The sequence below is a fragment of the Tachyglossus aculeatus genome, chromosome 2 (assembly GCF_015852505.1).
Source record: "Tachyglossus aculeatus isolate mTacAcu1 chromosome 2, mTacAcu1.pri, whole genome shotgun sequence".
Taxonomy (NCBI): domain Eukaryota; kingdom Metazoa; phylum Chordata; class Mammalia; order Monotremata; family Tachyglossidae; genus Tachyglossus; species Tachyglossus aculeatus.
Genome location: NC_052067.1, coordinates 97,442,085 through 97,456,127, shown reverse-complemented (window position 1 = coordinate 97,456,127; position 14,043 = coordinate 97,442,085). Strand labels below are relative to the sequence as shown.

Genomic DNA, 14,043 nt, shown 5'->3' with positions numbered 1-14,043 from the left:
ATTTTGATATCACTGTCAGAGACAGAATCCTTGGCTGGGTGGATCATGGGCCTGACCAATCAATGGTCTTGATCTTGTCTTTTGCTCCTCCTTTTCCAGGGTAAAAAGTGTATAATAACAACAGTAATAATGATGATAATGAAGATAGTACTTGTAGGCAAAGCAGTATAGCCTAGTGGATCGAGCCTGGGCCTGGGAATCAGAAGGACCTGGGTTCTAATCCCTGCTCTGCTGCTTGTCTGCTGTGTGACCTTGGGCAAGTCACTTCACTTCTCTGGGCCTTAGTTGCCTCATCTGTAAAATGGGGATTAAGACTGTGAACCCTGTATGGGACAGGGACTGTATCCAACCTGATTAGCTTTATCTACTCCTGTGTTGAGAACAGTACTTGACACATAGTAAGTGTGTAACAAATGCCATCATCGTCATCATCATTAAGCACATGCTATGTGCCAAACACTGTCCTAAGCACTGGGGTAGATATAAATTAATCAGGTTGGCTGCAGTCCCTGTCCCATATGGAGCTCACAGTCTAAGTAGGAGGGAGTAGGATTTAATCCTCATTTTACAGTTGAGGTAACTGAGGCACAGAGAAGTTGAGTGACTTGTCCAAGGTCAAACAGCAGACATGTGGCATAGCCAGGATTAGAATCATGGTCCTCTGAATCCAAGGCCACTAGGCCACATTGCTTCTCGCTATATCATCTCTTTCTTGGTGAATGCAATTGACAACCCAGTCGGTGAGATCGATTTAGATCTCCGCCTGGAAGTATTTTACCCCATTGGGAAGGCTATGGAGCAACTCCATTATAGTCTGACAACTTGGAGGTCTCAGTCTCAGTGTCTACACCAAGGGTAGGTGAAATGGTTTCATATCTGAAGTCTCCGGGAATTTAAATCCTTAATCAGAACAGGTGTTATAAGCAGCGGAGTGGTTCTCGGTTGTAAACTGTAGCTCCTCGAAACCTTCATCACTCTCTTTTAATCAAAGTGCTTTTCTAGTCTATCAAATTCCCACTGTTTCAATGAGCGTTAAGTGTCTGCAGAATTTATTTTTTCAATTTGGTTATTTTTGATACAGGGCTATAAAATAAGGCAAGGCAGACAAGTGCTAGTTGGTTGATCAGTAAATCACAGCAGCCTGGAGGGATTTATTTACATTTCGAGGGATATTCAAGCTGGCACCTCACCAGGTCCCACAGCAGCAGGTTGGGGCAAGAACTGTTTGTTTTCATAAAGTGCCAGGCGTTCATTCTTTCATTCATTCATTCAATTGTATTTATTGAGTGCTTACTGTGTGCAGAGCACTGTACTAAGCGCTTGGGAAGTACAAGTTGGCAACACATAGAGACGGTCCCTACACAAGCATTGGGATAGATGGAAGCTAATCAGGTTGGACCCAATCCATGTCCAATATGGCGCTCACAGTCTTAATCTCCATTTTACAGATGAGGTAACTGAGGCCCAGGGCAGTGACTTTCCCAAGGTCTCACAGAAGATGGGTGGCGGAGCTGGGATTAGAACCCACATCATTCTGACTTTCAGGCCTGTGAGCTATCGATAAAGTCGCTCTGCTTCTCTAGTGTTCTAAACAAAACGCTGGTAAGGACCTTGAAACCGAATCCTGCTCCCACAAGACAAACAACAGACTTAATTCACACAGCATTCACACAGCACACATGTGGAGGAGCTGGGATCAGAATCCGGATTCTCTGATTCCTAGGCCTAGGCTCTTTCCAATAAGCCACACTGCTCCTGCTTTGGAAAATGGGAGGGTTAAAATGGGTGAAGCTGAAAAGGAGAGAGCTCTGTCCACCAGAAATGTCCCCTCTCCGCTAGAAGTGGGGCTTGAATGCGAAACCTTGGCATATGGGTCAGGAGTTGACATGGGCTGGAGAGACCCATGTCCACCTCCACCACTTATCAGCTGTGTAACTTTGGGCAAATCACTTAACTTCTCTGTGCCTCAGTTACCTCATCTGTAAAATGGGTATTAAGACTCTGAGCCCCACAACCCGATTACCTTGTATCTACCCTGGGGTTTAGAACAGTGCTTGGCACATAGTAAGCGCTTAACAAATACCATCATCATCATTATTATTATTACCATTCACGAAGGCAAAGGTTTCCCTGTCCTCATTCTGAGTGTGAGGAAGAGGAACAATTTTCTTCTTCTGTCGTGACGTACTTTCCCAAGCACTTATTACAGTGCTCTGCACCTAGTAAGCACTCATTCATTCATTCATTCAATCGTATTTATTGAGCACTTACTGTGTGCAGAGCACTGTACTAAGCGCTTGGGAAGTACAAGTTGGCAACAGATACAGTCATTGATTGATTCTTGCAACTGAGAGAAGTGTGAGTTTTTTGAGGTGTGGTGGAACTAATCAGTCACCGCTACTTACTGAGTGCTTACTGTGTGCAGAGCACTGTACTAAGTGCAGGGGGAGTGCAATACAACAGAGTTGGTTGAAACATTACCTGCCCACAAAGAGCAATTACGGTTCCTTCCCCTCTTGTCCAATTCACCACTGTGTGTATCCTTCCTTGCCTTGGTCCTTATAATAATAAACAATGATAAGTATTTATGAAGTGCTTACTGTTATCAACAAATAGGGGGCAAAATAAGTTAACCGGTGTAAAATAAGTTCATTCATTCTTTCATTCAATCAATCGTATTTATTGAGCACTTACTGTGTGCAGGGCACTGAACTAAGTGCTTGGGAAGTACAAGTTGGCAACATATAGAGATGGTCCCTACCCAACAGCAGGCTCACAGTCTAGAAGGGGGAGACAGACAACAAAACAAAACATATTAAGAAAATAAAATAAATAGAATAAATATGCACAAATAAAATAAATAAATGAATAGAGTAATAAATACATACAAACATATATAAATATATACAGGTGCTGTGGGGAGGGGAAGGAGGTAAGGCGGGGGGATGGGGAGGGAGAGGAAGGGGAGAGAAAGGAGGGGGCTCAGTCTGGGAAGGCCTCCTGGAGGAGGTGAGCTCTCAGTAGGGCTTTGAAGGGAGGAAGAGAGCTAGCTTGGTGGATGGGCAGAGGGAGGGCGTTCCAGGCCCAGGGGATGACGTGGGCCAGGGGTCGACGGCGGGACAGGCGAGAATGAGGCACAGTGAGGAGATTAGCGGCAGAGGAGCAGAGGGTGCGGGCTGGGCTGGAGAAGGAGAGAAGGGAGGTGAGGTAGGAGGGGGCAAGGTGATGGACAGCCTTGAAGCTGAGGGTGAGGAGTTTCTGCTTGATGCATAGGTTGATTGGTAGCCACTGGAGATTTTCAAGGAGGGGAGTAACATGCCCAGAGTGTTTCTGCACAGAGACGATCCAGGCAGCAGCGTGAAGTATGGATTGAAGTGGGGAGAGACAGGAGGATGCGATATCAGAGGAGGCTGATGCAGTAATCCAGTTGGGATAGAATGAGAGAATGAGCAGGGTAGTGGTTTGGATGGAGAGGAAAGGGCGGATCTTGGCAATGTTGCGGAGGTGAGACTGGCAGGTTTTGGTGACGGACTGGATGTGAGGGGTGAATGAGAGAGCGGAGTCGAGGATGACACCAAGGTTGTGGGCTTGTGAGACGGGAAGGATGGTAGTGCCGTCAACAGTGATGGAAAAGCCAGGGAGAGGGCAGGGTTTGGGAGGGAAGACAAGGAGTTCAGTCTTGGACATGTTGAGTTTTAGATGGAGGGCAGACATCCAGATGGAGATGTCCTGAAGGTAGGAGGAGTTGAGAGCCTGGAGGGAGGGAGAGAGAGCAGGGGCAGAGATGTAGATTTAGATGTAGAAGTTAACCAGTGTAAATCGGCTGCAGGATTCGAGAACCCAAGGTGGTGATGCAGATAGGAAAAATGACTCGGAGCCATGAGTGCAGATACAGCAGTAGAGGTGGGAATGCTGACTGCTCGTCCATTAACCTCCTGAGAGGTACGAGGGACCGACAGCCTGGATTCCAGCCGCTTCTTCCCTTTTATTTGGTTCCCCACCCGAGCTGCACAAAGGATTCCGGGCTCGTGAAACTTTGGTACCCTGTTGTCAGGAGATGTTATCAGGAGACATGGCCTACACAGGATGGGGTCGTCTCAGCCAGGGAGCCGCTTTGATCAGTGTCAGCCCTCCCCGATTACAGATTCTTCTGCCTAGTCCTCACATACCCTGCATACAGTGGAGTCGGTTATGCTAAGCCTTTAGGGAAAATGCAGTCAATGCCACTTCTGCTGGAGTATGCTAGGGTGGACAACGCTTACTAAGTGCTAAGCACCCCAGATTAGACTTGGTCTCCTTCCCGCATGGGGTTCGAACTCTAAGACAGTGGCAGAACAAGTATTGAACACTCATTTTACATCACCTCCATGGACACACATCCTGCTCTTCCAAACTTCTCAGCAAAGCTCCGGGTGGGAAGAAATAGCATAGCCTCACATTCCCACATATCCACGGGGAGGGGAGAAAGGGACGGGTATTCCTTCCCAAACCACCGGCCTGTCACAACTTTCAATATGGCAACAAGATTTAGAGCTGGCACTGACTTCTTGTTGACTTTCACCACCATCACCCTCTGAGCTGTAGTCAACATCAAAATGTTCACTGTATTGCTTGTAGCTACTCTCACTCTCTTTCAACTAGAGAATAGTCTTCAACTTGTGGCTGCTTTTCTTGTCTTACGCTGTCTAGTCATCTCCAGGGCATAGCGACTCCACGGACACATCTCTCCCAGAACACCCCACCGCCATCTGCAAATGTTCTGGTAGTGTATCCGTAGATTTTCTTGGTCAAAATACAAAAGTGGCTTTCCATTGCCTTCCTCTGTGCAGTCAGTTTGGGTCTCCACCCTTGACTCTCTCCCATGCCACTGCTGCCCAGCACAGGTGAGTTTTGACTTGAAGCAGATTGCCTTCCACTCGCTAGCCACTGCCCAAGCTAGGAATGGAATGGGTAGGCCTCTGCCTGACTCTTCCTCCCATAGTCGAGACTGGTAGAGTACTGGAAACCCTCCAGATGTGATCCTGAGAGGACTACGGCTGCTAGTTATTCCCATTCGATTGTAAACCCTTTGAGGACAGGAATCAAACCTTCTACTATTATTGACCTCCCCGCTGCCACCCTCCACCGTTTGTCTAGGGCCGTGCCCTTCTTACAACAACCCTACCCTGCTCGTGATAATGAAGAGCTCACTGTGGACAGGGAATGTGTCTTGGACGAAGCAGCGTGGCTTAGTGGCTAGAGCACAGGCCTGAGAGTCAGAAGGTCATGGGTTCTAATTCCAGCTCTGCTGTATGTCTGCTGTGTGACCTTGGGTGAGTCACTTCTGTTTTCTGGGCCTCAGTTACCTCATCTGGAAAATGGGGATTAAGAGTGTGAGCCCTATGTGGGACAGGGACTGCGTCCTACCTGACTACCTTGTAACTGCAGCATGGCGTAGTGGACAGAGCACAGGACAGAGAGTTAGAAGGTCATGGGTTCTAATCCTGGCTCTGCCGTTTGTCTGCTGTGTGACTTTGGGCAAGTCACTTCACTTCTGTGAGCCTCAGTTACCTCATCTGGAAAATAGGGATTAAGGCTGTGAGCCCAAGTGGGACAACCTATCTGGTATCTTCCCCATCACTTAGAACAGTGCTTGGCACATAGTAAGCACTTAACAAATAGCATAAACATTATTATAATCTCCCCTAGCACTTAGAACAGTGCTTGGCACATAGTAAGTGCTTAACAAATAGCATAATCATTGTTATAATCTCCCCTAGCACTTAGAACAGTGCTTGGCACATAGTAAGTGCTTAACAAATAGCATAATAATAATAATAATTATTATTATTATAATCTCCCCTAACACTTAGAACAGTGCTTGGCACATAGTAAGCACTTAACAAATACCATAATTATTATTATTGTTAGTATTGTTGTCATTACCTACCCTAGTAGATAATGTTGCCTAGTATTGAATGTACCCAGTAGATAATGTATATGTTGCCAACTTGTACTTCCCAAGCGCTTAGTACAGTGCTCTGCACACAGTAAGTGCTCAATAAATATGATTGAATGAATGAATAAATACGAACGAATGAATGAATAGTACTTAGAACAGTGCTTGGCACATAGTAAGCTCTTAACAGGTACCATTATTATTATCATTTATTGTTCTATTGTACTCACCCAAGCGTTTAATACAGTGCTCTGCACATAGTAAGTGTTCAATAAATACAATTAAATGACTGAATGAAGTAATAGTGAAGGAGTCAGAATCACCCACACTGAGGGACTGGGATTGCCACCACCAGTTTTTATCAGAATCAAAGCAATGTAGGCATCCAATGAATGAAAAGCCAAAACTCATCCGGTCTGAAACTCTTTGCTCCCAAACAGGACGGGTTGGATGGGTTAGACTCAGACTAAACTAGAGGAAGGCCCAGACCACTCTCCCATTCCAAACCACGTTTCAAACCACTGCTGTACTATTTATGGCTTGTGTTCTCTTCAGGGCAGTAGAAGTAGAGTGCTAAGAGCTACCACGTATGGGTGCCTAGTGATCCCATTTTAGCGGTAATATTTTTGGAAACATACACTGTACAGCCTGTTCACTTCCTTTATGGCCCCGTGGGGTTCTATAATGTCACTGATTAAGGCTGAATTCCTTACAAGAGTAATTTTGGGCCTGCGGATGTGCTGTGGGGATCCAGAATATGAGCTAGAATGATAAGGAAAATTTAGACGTCCTAAGGAGAGGGATCCAATTAGTTGATTCTGTGGTTTAGGAAATTGAAGGAAGTGGATACCTTGTATCTTAAGTCTAGAATACCTGAAGTTAAGAACTGAAAATGTTTAAAATATCAGTCCACATATACGCATGAATAGAGGGACCATGTCTTAATTTGAGCTTCTTGTATTTACCCCAGTGCTGAATAGAGTGCTTTGCGACTGGAAAGTAGTACTTATTAAATGTTGGTGATGGTAATGAAAATCATGAGCTTGGAAACCAGGAGGATAGGCAACCCCTCATTCCCTTGGTACTTTAGGAGCCATTGCCAGAGATGGACTTTGTGTCCTGTGGACAGCACTGAGATGGGGAGGACAGGAATCACTAATAATAATCATGGTATTTGTTAAGTGCTTAATATGTGCCAAGCACTGTTGTAAACACTGGGATAGATTCAGGGTAAGCAGGTCGTCCCAAATTGGGCTCAGTCTTTATCCCCATTTTACAACTGAGATAACTGAGGCACAGAGAAGCTAAGTGACTTGTCCAAAATAACACAGCTGACAAGTAGCAGAGCCAGGATTAGAACCCATGACCTCTGACTCCCAAGCCTGTGCTCTTTCCACTAAACCACACTAGCAATGGAGAATAATCATGCATCTGCTGTGCTCATAGGCCTGTGAGTAAATCAATCAATTGTATTTATTTAGTGCTTACTGTGTGCTTGGGAAAGTACAACAGTCAGAGGATCTGGATTCTAAACATGGCTCTGCCACTTCCCTGCTAGGTGACCTTGGGTAAGTCACTTCTCTTCTCTGGGCCTCTTGTCTTGTATTATGCTGTTGAGTCATTTCTGACCCATAGCGACTCCATGGACGCATCTCTCCCAGAAAGCCCTACCTCCATCTGCAATCATTCTGGTAGTGTGCCCATAGAGGTTTTTTTTTTGGTAAAAATCCAGAAATGGTTTACCATTGCCTTCTTCCGCTTGGTAAACTTGAGTCTCCACCCTCGACTCTCTCCTGTGCTGCTGCTGCCAGCATAGGAGAGTTTTGACTTGTAGCAGATTGCCTTCTGCTCGCTAGCCACTGGCCAAGCTAGAAACGGAATGGGTTGGCCTCTGCTATGACTCTCCATTCTGTAGCCGAGACTGATAGAGTATGATCATGAGAGGAGTCTCTGGGCCTCAGTTTCCTAATAATGTTAACTGTGGCATTTGTAAAGCATTTACTATGTGCCAAGCATGTACTAAGCATCGGGATAGATACAAGATAATAACATCCCTCATGGGGTTCACAGTCTAAGAAGGAGGGAGAACAGGTTTTGAATTCCCATTTGCAGATAAAGAAACTGAGGCACAGGGAAGTGAAGTGACTTCCCCAAGATCACACAGCACAGAAGTGTCAGAACTGGGATTAGAACCCAGGTCCTCTGACTCCCAGGCCCAAGGATCTTACCTTGAGTCAGAGGGCCAAGCTCTGAGGGCTGACAGAAATCATCCTGAATTTTCTGGCCTCCAAACTCCTTAAGAATCGATTGATTGGAAACAGAAACTCATCTCCCTCTCTGGGTCTTTGGAAACAGCCTGGAGCAACCGGTTAATTTCTGAGTCTATTTCCTCCCCCGTCTGGAGGGCTGGGGGGACTAATAAAATGAAAAAAAAAACCCATAATGTAGAAAGCTCTCTGAACTGAATTTAAATAGAAAAAAGTCGGAAGCTGCGTTAGGCTCTAACAGCAGGTCTATTAGGAAACCCCTGGGGCAGGCTCGGGGAGACAAACTGCCTTTCAGAGCTTCTTCACAGAGCTTCAGAGAACTCCCTAATCTGACAAGGAGTTTTGGATTGGGTGCAGTTCATCTCTGGATCCAGCTCTTCCTGGAATTTCACTTGGATCAAAACCAACTGCTGCTATGTTCCTGACTCTCTTAGTCCACTGAGCAAAGAAGGAAACCAAAGCAAAAGGAGAGAAAAAGACAGTGCCTCCAAATCTCAGTTTCACTTCAGATCTGAAGCTTTTCTGGTTTCAATTTGGGGGTCTCCACTGAAAGTGCTGGACGCTGGACAGGGGCTGGAATAACTCATTCCTGGGACCTCAAGGACCGCTTTGAAGGGACCCCTTTTTCTCCTTCCTACTTAGACTGGGCAGGGACTGTTTCTACCAATTCGGTTCTATTGTATTCTCCAAGAGCTCAGAACAGCACTGCACATAAGAAATGCCCGATAAATCTGATTAATGGATCAGGCTGTGAGCCCTATGTGGGACTAGATAAATTTGCATCTATCCCTGCACTTCATTCATTCATTCATTCAATGGTATTTATTGAGCCCTCACTGTGTACAAAGCAGTGTACTAAGCGCTTGGGAAGTACAAGTTGGCAACATATAGAGACGGTCCCTACCCAACAGTGGGCTCACAGTCTAGAAGACAGAGAACAAAACAAAACATATTAACAAAATAAAATAAATAGAATAAATATGTACATATAAAATAAATAAGTAGAGTAATAAATACATACAAACATATATACATATATACAGGTACTGCGGGAAGGGGAAGGAGGTAAGACGGGGGGATGGAGGAGAGGGAGAGGAAGGAGGGGGCTCAGTCTGGGAAGGCCTCCTGGAGGAGGTGAGCTCTCAGTAGGGCTTTGAAGGGAGGAAGAGAGCTAGCTTGGTGGATGTGTGGAGGGAGGGCACTCCAGCCCAGTGGGAGGACGTGGGTCGGGGGTCGACGGCGGGACAGGCGAGAAAGAGGTACAGTGAGGAGGTTAGCGGCAGAGGAGCGGAGGTTGCCAGCTGGGCTGGAGAAGGAAAGAAGGGAGGTGAGGTAGGAGGGGGTGAGGTGATGGACAGCCTTAAAGCCGAGGGTGAAGACTTTCTGCCTGATGCATAGGTTGATTGGTAGCCACTGGAGATTTTTGAGGAGGGGAGTAACATGCCCAGAGCGTTTCTGAACAAAGACGATCCAGTCAGCGGTGAGAAGTATTGATTGAAGTGGGGAGAGACAGGAGGATGGGAGATCGGAGAGGAGGCTGATACAGTAATCCAAACGGGATAGGATGAGAGCTTGAACGAGCAGGGTAGTAGGTTGGATGGAGAGGAAAGGGCGGATCTTGGCAATGTTGCGGAGGTGAGACCGGCAGGTTTTGGTGACAGATTGGACATGAGGGGTGAACGAGAGAGTGGAGTCGAGGGTGACACCAAGGTCGTGGGCTTGTGAGACGGGAAGGATGGTAGTGACATCAACAGTGATGGGAAAGTCAGGGAGAGGGCAGGGTTTGGGAGGGAAGACAAGGAGTTCAGTCTTGGACATGTTGAGTTTTAGGTGGTGGGCAAACATCCAGATGGAGATGTCCTGAAGGCAGGAGGAGATGCGAGCCTGGAGGGAGGGGGAGAGAGCAGGGGCAGAGATGTAGATTTGGGTGTCGTCAGCATAGAGATGATAGTTGAAGCCGTGGGAGCAAATGAGGTCACCAAGGGAGTGAGCATAGATCGAGAACAGAAGGGGACCAAGAACTGAACCTTGGGGAACCCCCACAGTAAGGGGATGGGAGGGGGAGGAGGAGCCTGCAAAAGAGACTGAGAATGAACGGCCGGAGAGATAAGAGGAGAACCAGGAGAGGACGGAGTCTGTGAAGCCAAGGTTGGATAGTGTGTTGAGGAGAAGGGGGTGGTCCACAGTGTCGAAAGCAGCTGAGAAGTCGAGGAGGATTAGTACAGTGCTTAGCACAGAGTAGGGGCATAGCAAATGCCACAGTTGTTACTATCATTACCTCATGGCTGAAAGCACCTTGGCTTAGTGGAAAGAGCCTGGGCTTTGGAGTCAAATGTCATGGGTTCGAATACTGGCTTAGCCACTTGCCAGCTGTGTGAACTTGGGCAAGTCACTTAACTTCTCTCTGCCTCAGTGACCTAATCTGTAAAATGGGGATGAAGACTGTGAGCCCTGTGTGGGGCAACCTGATTACCTTGTATCTACTCCAGCACTTAGAACAGTGCCTGGCACATGGTAAGCGCTGAACGAATGCCAACATTATTATTAATATTATTCTAGTTCTTTCAAAACCTCTGGCCAACACAGAAAGCTCAAGAGGGTCAAGAAAGGTTTTTGGTAGCCCCCTGGATTGAGCAATCCATGTTGGATTCCTGGAGGAAGAGTAATGACAGTATTAGAATGTCAGACTTCGAACTTCCTCATTCCCTGATCAGCCTCAGAACGCTGTCTCCGACGGGGCTATCAGGATGATCGAAGGGTCTGCATGCTCACTGTGGGCAGGAGATGTGCCTGTTATATTGTACTCTCCCAAGCACTTAGTAGTAAGTGCTCTGCACTGTAAATGCTCAACAAATGCAATGGACTGACTTACTGAACGGCATGCTGGTCGCCCTTTTGGACATCCACCAAGTGCTTAGGCCAGTGCTCTGCACACAGCGCTCAATAAATACGATTGAATGAATGAATGAATGATGAAGGAAGAACCACCTAACCCATCCCTCCCCATCCCGCCCTTTCCTGTTCATCAGCTAATCTCTCTAAACCCTTCTGGAACTTATGGCCATTTTCAGAAGCAAGCAATCAATCAATAGTATGCCTTGAAGTCTTACTTGGTAGAGAGCTACCCTAAGTGCTTCGGAGCTACCTAACAACAGAGTTGGATGTGAGAGCTGCCAGAGAGCACACAAATTCCATATGTTCGCTGTAAGTGATGTTTTAGTTCTCCGCATGGGATCCAGCTGTTATTCAGTCCCCCAAGAGGGTCTGTGACAATAAGGAGCAAGGGTCTTCTATCCTACATCTGGTCCTCTTAGAGCCAAACGGTTGGGAGGCCGAACTCTATATCTCTCTCCATTCATTCAAAATATTTACCATCTAGTTGCTATTTCTGACCGGAGTTGGAAAAAGAGCCCACAATTTGACGTGTATCAGGTGATTGGCTTCTGATGCAAGGCTGAGGGGGTGGTGTTTTTCGGTGTGTTATTTATCTACCTGTGACTAAAAGCGAAATGACTAAGAATGGCTCCAAGGAACATAATTACGAGTGATAGCCCCCTCTGTTTCTCTGAATAGACATGGGGAGGAAAGTGCCTCAGATAGCCCGCGGGAGCTGGAGGTACTGTATTTAGCATCCTGCTCGGGCTGGGAGGTTGGTGGGAAGGGAGGTGGAGGGTCTGCTCTAGCCCCCCAGAGAAAGAAACTCATTACAGGGTCCAATGACTCCCTTCAGGCCCAGCTAAATCTAGGGAAGAAATCGATGGGGCAGAATCAGCCACTGCATCAACTTTGCGCTTGAGTTTGTGACCTTGATTCACCCCACCCTCAACACTGTAATAACAATAATAATAATGATGGCATTTGTTAAGCACTTACTATGTGTGAAGCACTTCTAAGCACTGGGGGGCTACAAGGTGATCAGGTTGTCCCATGTAGGGCTCACAGTCTTAATCCCCATTTTACAGATGAGGGAACTGAGTCTTAGAGAAGTTAAGTGACTTGCCCAAGGTCACACAGCAGACACGTGGCGGAGTCGGGACTAGAATCCACGACCTCTGACTCCCAAACCCGGGCTCTTTCCACTGAGCCATGCTGCTTCTCCCAAGTTGTAGAACTTAACAGCATGGCGTAGTGGATAGTGCAAGGGCGTGGGATTCAGAAGGTCATGGGTTCTAATCCTGACTCTGCCACTTGTCTTCTGGGTACCCTTGGGCAAGTCTCTTCACTTTTCTGTACCTCAGTTCCCTCATCTGTAAAATGCGGATGGAGACTGTGAATCTCACATGGGACAGGAACTGTGTCTAACCCGATTTTCTTGTATCCACCCCAGTGCTTAGTACAGTGCCTGGCACTTAGTAAGCACTTAGCAAATGCCATCATTATTATTAGTAGTATGCACATAGTTATGTATTTGTATTAGTCAATCCTACTTATTGAGCATTTACCGTGTGCAGAGCACTGCACTAAGAAGCTTACCATCTGGAGGGGGAGACAGACATGGATATAAATCCATAAATTTTAGATATGCGTGTAAGTCCTGTGGGGCTGAGGAAGGGGTGAATAAAGGAAACAAATCCAAATGCTCACAGAAGGGAGTGGGAGACGAGGAAATGATGGCTTAGTCTGGGTATGCTTCTTGTCTGGCTGTCTCCCCTTCTAGATTGTAAATTCCTTGTGAGCAGGGAGCATGTCTACCAATTCTTTATGCTATACTCTGCCGAGTGCTTAGTACAGTGGTCTGAACACAGTGTGCGCTAATTAAATATGATTAATTGATTGACTGCTTTATACTAGCCTTCTGTGACTTTGTGCCAGGATGACATCTGGGGCTTTGACTTTTCCTATCACTGATTTTAATAATAGTCAATCTTATTTATTGAGCACTTACTGTGGGCAAAGCACTGTTTTAAACACTTGAGTGAGTATAATAATAGTAATAATAATGTCATTTACTAAGCCCTTATAATGTGTCAAGCACTGGGTTAGACACAAGTTAATCAGGTTAGACACAAGTTAATCAGGTTGGACACAATCCCTGTCCCACATGGAGCTCACAGTCCAAGCAAGAGGGAAAACAGGAGATGTATCCCAATTTTACAGTTGAGGAAACTGAGGCACAGAGAAGTTAAGTGACTTTCCCAGGGTCACACAACAGGCTCTTGGCAGAGGTAGGATTAGAATTCAGGTCCTCTGACTCCTAGGCCTGGGCACTTTTCACTAGGCCATGCTAATTCTGAGCTCTTACTGTGAATAAGTTGAACTCTGTGGTAAGCAAGGGGATAAATACAGGCTAATCAATTCAGACATGGGTCAATCAACTTATTAATAATATTTGTTGAATGCTTATTGTGGGCAGGGCACTGTACTAAGGGCTTGGGAAACTCCAGCGCAGTTTGTAGCCTCTCACATAAGGATCACAGTCTATGATGGGGAGGAGAGATATATGGCTCAAGTGTTTAGTACAGTGCTCTGCACACAGTAAGCGCTCAATAAATATGATCGAATGAATAAATGGCCACATAGAATAATAGGAACGAAGAGAAAATGAAGACTACAGTAGTTCTCCAACTCTCTAAATACCAAGATCTGTGCTTAGCCAAGATGCAGATATGAAAGAATGACATCAAACCCAGTGCCTGTCCCGTGCCGGTCTCAAAGACAAATTAGGCAGGGATTGTCTCTCTTTATTGCTGAATTGTACTCTCCCAAGCACTTAGTACAGTGCTGTGCACACAGTAAGCGCTCAGTAAATATGATTGAATGAATGAATGAGTGGGTTGGACACAGTCCCGGCCCCATGTGGGGCTCACAGTCTCAATCTCCATTTTACATTCATTCAAC

At 46.2% G+C, this 14,043-nt stretch overlaps 1 non-coding gene across 1 annotated transcript; it reads right to left on the bottom strand.

The window, feature by feature from the left end:
- Positions 1-4,893: 4,893 nt before the first annotated feature.
- LOC119924723 lies at positions 4,894-5,031 on the bottom strand. Its single transcript, XR_005449419.1, has one exon. It is a non-coding gene; the product is annotated as a small nucleolar RNA SNORA7 (small nucleolar RNA).
- Between the last annotated feature and the right edge of the window lie 9,012 nt (positions 5,032-14,043).